Genomic DNA, 7,615 nt, shown 5'->3' with positions numbered 1-7,615 from the left:
GAACACATTTTCAAATTAATATGCAAGCTGGATTACACTTAGACCTTGCCATCTCGACTATTTCGGCTACATACACATCTCGACCATTCTGGCCACATACAGTTATCCCAGATCTCATCATTTATCATCATCATTTCCTTACATCCATTCTTTATAGCCATAATTTAGCTTGATCTCATACATACAACTCATATTATTGCAATTTGTACCTATTTCATCATTTAAGATTATTTCTTCACTCTCAAGTTATCACATTTTCCTAGCTTCAGCTCATTACTAGACTTACTACTATACCTTATGTCTAAAAGGATGACAATGGAGGTTTAGAAGTCAAAAATCTGGTTTAAAACACAAAAATCTAGTTTTGCAAGAAGCAGGGGCCACGTGTGCGCGTGGTAGTATGAAAAGGTAGCACACACGCGCATTCCCCTTACCATGCGTACGCATAGGTGAGAACAGCATGTCACGCGTACGCGTGGGTCATGCCTACGCGTGGTCATGCATGTTGGCTCATTATACGCACGCATGGCTACTTGCGCATGCGCAATTTAAAAATACATGCCACGCGTACGCATGGATGTACGTTTTTCCAAAAAAATAACAGATTACCTAGAAAGCTGCAAAACCAGATAATGATCACCTGCATAACATATATTTCACACCAACTTCCGTCATCCATAACTTTTTCCACAAAACTCCATTTTTCAAAAAATTTATACCGTTCAAAAGCTTGTAAAACCATCTTTAAGTTGAAACAAATTCCATTTCCAACCAAAATTTGAGGCTCGAGTTATAGACTTCCAAAGTTCATTAAAATGAAGTTTTTATTCGAAACTTCAAACCTCCATTTTCTTTTTAAAACTCATTTCAACTCAACTCATCATACCTATAATCATCAATACCACAACAATCCTCACAATTCTACTATTTCTCCATTCCACAACATCATACTCCAACCTCTCAATTCATCAATAGGATATCATTTTGCCTATTCAACACACACACACACACACACACACACACACAGCATCATCAATTCATCATTCAAAATTCATCCAACAAGCACCAAATTCATCATCAATTCGTCATTCATTAACTCATCACTCACATCATATTCTTACCAATTATAATACCAAAGCTTCCATCACTTTACTTTAGTCAATCATACACCAATACATACATAAACTCTTTATCGATAACTCATTACTCTAGTCACAATAATCATCAAATCACTACAATATATATATATATATATAGCATCATCAATTCGTCCAACAAGCATCATCAATTCATCATTCATAATTCGTCCAACAAGCATCAAATTCATCATCAATTCGTCATTCATTAACTCATCACTCACATCATATACTTACCAAGTATAATACCAAAGCTTCCATCACTTTACTTTAGTAAATCATACACCAATACATACATAAACTCTTTATCAATAACTCATTACTCTAGTCACAATAATCACCATCAAACCACTATAATTCATATTCATTCACCTTCTCCACTTTACAAGCACCAATAAATCTTTAATTAGCATTCCAAGTTCAGCAACCACAATTTAAACCAAAATTCAACATTTATCATCAAACATTAATCAATTTACATGCTTGTACATTCATCCCTATCTTATAGTCCACTAGCTTAAGTCTTCACAGAACATTATATATTAAATACGTGAAACCTAAACCATACCTTGGCCGATTTTCGCGTGTTGTCCAAGGCGAAACACCAACCAAAATAGCCCCTTCAAGCCCCCAAAATCATCAAAACTTAAGTACCCAACCTCCACAAAGTTCCAATGCTCACAATTCAAGTTCCAACATATACACTTATACACCTAATTTCACATATATCACCAAACATACTCAAAATTCACAATCTAACATACTAGAACTGAAATTGGCTAGGGTTGATGAACCTTACCTGGTATGTGCCTCAATCAAACCAAAGCCCACCATATTTAGGAACCAACAAACACAAGCAGACACACAATACAAACATACAAATAATTCACACATCAAACAAATACAAAGAATTCACAAATAATACAGTACAGCAACACAGGAACACTCAAGCAATTTACACAAATGCATATGATGAATGCCTTTTCTATGCAGGCCATGAGCTCATGCGTTGGTTGTTTACCCGCAACCCAACGTTACCCAGGTCGAACCCCGAATATGATTTCTCACTGAGTCAGTCAGGAACTGGTATCATCATGGGCGAACCCATGTCTGTCAGGATACCGTGGCATCATAGATTTATCCGTGTCAGTCAGGCCGAAAATAATAATGTAATAATTTGCTATAGCTTAGAAAAGTACATCTCAGTGAGAAACAAGCTATCAGTTAGATGGGCATCCCCACGTTAGCAATTGGCACGAGGGCTCAATCAAACAACCAATTCTCACATATAATTATCAGTTTTCAGTCATTTGTTCATCATTCACAGTTTTTCAATTATCGTTTCTCATAGTCATATCTCCGCATCACCAACTTAGCAATCATACCTCTGCATCACCAAATAATCAATCATACCTCCACATCACCTCATAATCATTCACACTACTGCATCACCAAAAAAGTATATTTTCAGCCATTTATCAATCATAATATCAAAATATTTTGTTTATAATTATTCAAACTCCTTCAACATTTAATCAAGGTAAAATCTTCTTTTCATTATTTAAAACAATTTCTTATCCTTCTCAAGAATTCTTTCAAATTACTGTCAAGTACTTAAACATCCATCTCTAGCTATCAAGTATCCAATTCATTAATTTTACATTCAAGACTTAATTTATATATTTCAATTTAGTTAAATCCTTATATTTTTGTAAAAATTCGGACATAATTACCCCTAAAAATGGACTTAAACCACTCTTATGGGTTTCCTCTTTCTCAACAATTCACTAGTCTGGTTCCAACAAATATCAGAACAGCATGATTCTCAATAATCAATCTACCCTAGTTCAGTTTAATAACCAATGTAATATTGTCAACATAACCAGTAAGAATCAGAATTTTCAAGAAATCAGTTTGTCAAGTAAACTTTAACTCGTTCAATAATTTTTAATTTCAATCTCGGTTTATCCAAATTCAATTCAACACTCAACACAACATTATCCAATCAAATTAGCATATCCAGTAAACAAAATGAAGGATAAATCGTGGAACGGTATCATGGGGAGGTTTTTGCAGATTTATCGTGTTTGGGTATTGAGGGATATAGAGATGCACGTAAATTGTGCTAGGCTAGTGAGCTTTAGGTTAAAAATTGAATAAATCTCCCTAACCCAGGATGAATTACGTTTAACTGGGAAGCTCATTAGGGTGGGATATTTATATGTATTCCATGAAGACCATTCATGTGTAAATCATCACTGGCTAGCGTGTATAAAATATAGTCTAATCCTTGCTATCCTGGGACGATTTATATTTAAATAGGTTCAGGACATTCACGTTTTCAAAATCAATTTAGAGAATTTAGGTAAATTGGGTTGCTCTTTATAGTAATTAAATAAAAAAAGCTGCAAACTTATTTTAGTCCTTCTTTATACATCCGATTTATAAGTTTAAAAATAACCGTAAAATCTAAATAAATTATCTAAATTTAGTATTTGTAAAATTTATTTGAAATACCCATTTTTAGTGTCTTAATATGAGTTCGAAAAAAATTTTAGATTTTATAATAACACTGGTGTTTTAATATTTTAAAAATAAAAAAACAAATTTTAATTTGTAGTAAAACAAAACAGTCTGAAAGATGAATGAGTCTTTTTTACTTTTGATACTTTATGATATCAAATATTATTCATCTATTGTTAACAACTAAAATTACTAACTTGATGACACTTAATTACTTCTATTTAAATAGGGTTTCTTTGGATTAAAATTTTCATTTGTTTAGTACATGTATATGTCTTTTCCATAACATGTAATTCTTATGGTATTAAAAGTGCAGGTTTGGTTAATATAATTATTTTTTTATAAATTTTTAAAAGAGTAAAATTAGACCATTAATAAAATATGTATAATATCTTAGCCTTTATTTACTATATACATTTTTAATCAACGGGAGGTAGAAATTTCTTCCATTTTAAATATATTATTAACAATTAACGACTTGATGCATATTTTTACATAAGTAATAATGTTATACAAATCATAATTAGATGAATTAAATAATATTGTTATAAGTTTAGTGTTTGTATTTCTCATGACATATGTATGTGCTTAATGAATTTTATCTACTAATACGTTTGAATATATGTAAACTACATTCTTTGTACATAACGATTTCGAATGTGGTATTAACTTTTGCTAACATAATTTTTTTAAATACTTGAATTAATTAAATATTTTTGTAGTTCGAATAAAACAAATCAAAGTAATCACAATGAATAACAATTTTCTGTTAATTTAATCAACATACAAAATTAAAGTTTAAGGAAAACCCTTCTGTTTTACTTAATTTTGATATTTACTTTTATATGATTATTCTTTTTCAACAAATTTGTTTTACTAAATACAAACCGTACACTTGGTTTCAATAAATTTTCACAATAAAATTATTAAGCAAGGCCATCCTCACATTCTTTTGTTATTGAATTTATCCACCTTTAGACCATCTATGCAATACTAAGAACTAGATCAAAATGCATGAAGATCATAGAAAATAATCCATAACTTGATTTTTTGGATTTTCCTCTTTTATTATCATCGAGGGTGTGTGTCCTTAAATTTTCTGGTTGGTCCATCTAAAGTCTTTGACCTGAGTTAGTCATCTTTACATTAGTGTTGACCAGTTTTTCTTAATTGGTTTTGTGATAATCTTGTGAAGTTGTAATGATGCCTCAGATTCCTTAGGTCCACTTCCATACCGTAAAACACAATTTCATAACATGGTTCGAGTGTGCATGTTATTATAAATTTGAGAGTTGCATGATCATTGATACCCACTGCATGGGGTCATGAATGGTATCATAGGAGGGCCAAAGAATTACAATCCTTTAATGATAGGGATCACCTCACTCATTGTAGGTAACCAATCCTGGATTAGTGGGATCCAGTGCGTATGGAACTCACGAACAAATAAAGGATGTCGAGGAATACTTACTGAGGGGTATCTGCTCGTGTTATAAACGTGCGCAATCATTACAACTCCAATGAACAAGGCCTTTCTTTGCCAGAAAAAGAATAAATATACAAGGCCCAATATGCCAACATCACGAGACAAACCCAACTTTGTGCGGGCCCAATGTATATTAAGTTTGATCTCAATAAAAATAAAAGTATCCACGTACAAGGCCCAATACGCCAACATCACGAGACATAACTCTTTCCACCTGAACATGGGGCTAGGGATTCATTATTCATGAAATGTGTTCCGCTATCATATGCGGTGGCATTGTTGGTGGAAGCGAACCCTAAACAATTAGCGGTACAATCTGTCGCCATAGTTTTAATTTATTAACTTTTGGAATTGCATTTCTATCAATGTATTGTTGTTAATGTTGTGCCACATCATTCGCAGGGAGACTCTATTCCGGTATAGTGGGTTCAACAGTCCCAACGGGGTTTTCATGTCCTTGGTGCCCCATGGACACCACACACTGATGTAAGTGAATCCTTGATTTGACCTTTTCTGTTGCCACTTTGATGGGTGAACATGTTACAAATATAGATGACGTGAAAGTACGGGTGGCTAATCGATTGAATGTTTCAACGTTTAGCTTATCAATACTGTCACTATGATTGGGTCAATGGTTGCTTCAAAACTGATGGCTCCGCGTATATGGTACTTCCCATCTAACTTTTTCTGATGAGGTCCTCAGCGATGCTCATATGGATCGGCTGGAGGTTGCATACACACTACCTTGGATGCCAGAAATGAATGATCTCCACTATGTGAGTTATTTCCCCTTGTATTGCATGCGAACGAGGTCTTATATTGAAAGATGTTGAGTCCAACTCCTGCCTTATAATAATGTCTGCATTGCAAGTCTTTGTGCCCATCTAGGAGCCAGCAGATGTGTGGTATCTGATGATTCTTGATGTTAAGGAAGCAAGGGTCTATGCCTTTGACGTGAACAAAACCCTCAAAAGTATTATTAGAAGAGAGGCCAACATGACTCGCATTGTGAGTATAGTTGTAAGCCTAAATTATGTATATATACAGACACACACATGGATTTGGTTTTAAGATATTCTGGTTCACATTTATATGCGTTCATGTTCAACGGTGCAAACCTTGAAATGAACACCATGCCTAATAACCCACTTTGAAACACGTCACGAATGCAGTGTCGCGCTTTGGGAAAGTTAGTCATGTTGAATTAGAATCTGGTCAACTTTAGGAATGGCACCCCAAATTCGGTAAAATTGGGGCAAGTGCTACAACCCAGCTGGTCTGCCGACGAATGTCGATGGGTATGTTGAATATCCCATTGCACCTCCTCTCACACCCATAGTTTTGTTATTCGATACTTACATGTTGTACTATTGTTTGACATTTTGTTGCTGCAAACTGTTAAATCCAAATCCTTACCAATGAATTATTCTGTTATCTGCTGCTTGATATTCTTGTTACAGCATGGACATTGCGGTTTGGTGCCTTTATTGGCTCCTCTACAAAGGCAGAATTAGTCCGAGGATCTTCAATCCGATGGTATGCTGGTTAAACTTTGTGAATTGTGGCCTTATCTTGTTTGTGCCATGAAAGATTCATTATTGTTGGAAACGTAACCAGGTCTTTGTTTTGGACTCTGTGCAGGCCAATGCCAAAACTGTTAGGATGAAGGCAACTGTCAAGATAATTCAGTCCGTTGGGAACGAGGAAGGAGGATCGGTGGATGTTCGGTCACGACTGAACTAGTTGGATGTCATATCTTTCAACTAATGCTACCATATATCCAATTGTTGTCACTTATGTTATTTTGGGAAAAATTTCAATTAAGTATATACGCCGCTAAGTTTATTTTGGTAGTTTGAGTAAAAGGTGATGACTCCAACTTGTTGCTCCTTGTGCCTCTGGACTAAAGGCCCTTATGAACCATCTTGTTAATTGTGTTTGGCGAGGTTTAGGACAAGCTAGAACCTCATAGCCTTGTTTATGTCAATAGTATCCTAGAAGACACCTCATGTGTCAAGTATAAACTTTATTAAGTTGTACCTAGGAAATCAGCTGCTCCTGCAGCAACTAAACCAAGTCCAGCCATGCCTTGGATGATTGGCCTTATTTTAGTTGTGTGAGGCTAAATCTCCATGTACGGTTTGCATATGTGAAAAATTTATAAAATGTTGCTTCGTATTATGTATTTCGATTGGCACAAGTTAATTAAATTGTTACTGAGAATACAAAGATTTTCAACTTAGTTGGCGATCTAATCCTTTTAAAAGAGCGTAATGACCTCAGAAATTAATGTTTCACTTAAATGTATCGTCTGTAACTTTTTTGCCACTTTTTGAGACCTATGACAATTACATTGTGAATTCAGTTAAGTGCTTTCATTTTTAAAAACTGAAACTTGTTAAGTCAGAACATGAGATATCGACAAGAACTAAATTTTCGATTTTCCTGTCAATTATATTTGCGACTTCAT

The 7,615-nt window shown here is 34.3% G+C and overlaps 1 long non-coding RNA gene across 5 annotated transcripts; it reads left to right on the top strand.

Moving 5' to 3' along the window:
- On the top strand, positions 5,179–7,342 carry LOC107619470. Of its 5 annotated transcripts, none has more exons than XR_001615658.2 (7): positions 5,192–5,454; positions 5,548–5,631; positions 5,747–5,921; positions 6,034–6,153; positions 6,318–6,443; positions 6,606–6,681; positions 6,787–7,342. It is a non-coding gene; the product is annotated as an uncharacterized LOC107619470 (long non-coding RNA). The 5 variants fall into 5 exon arrangements; XR_001615653.2 differs by having other exon boundaries at positions 5,204–5,454; positions 6,017–6,153; XR_001615654.2 differs by having other exon boundaries at positions 5,179–5,454; positions 5,747–6,165.

This window comes from Arachis ipaensis, chromosome B09, assembly GCF_000816755.2.
Source record: "Arachis ipaensis cultivar K30076 chromosome B09, Araip1.1, whole genome shotgun sequence".
Taxonomy (NCBI): Eukaryota; Viridiplantae; Streptophyta; class Magnoliopsida; order Fabales; family Fabaceae; genus Arachis; species Arachis ipaensis.
The sequence above is the reverse complement of the archived record's forward strand: the minus strand, read 5'-3'. Positions and strand labels throughout refer to the sequence as shown.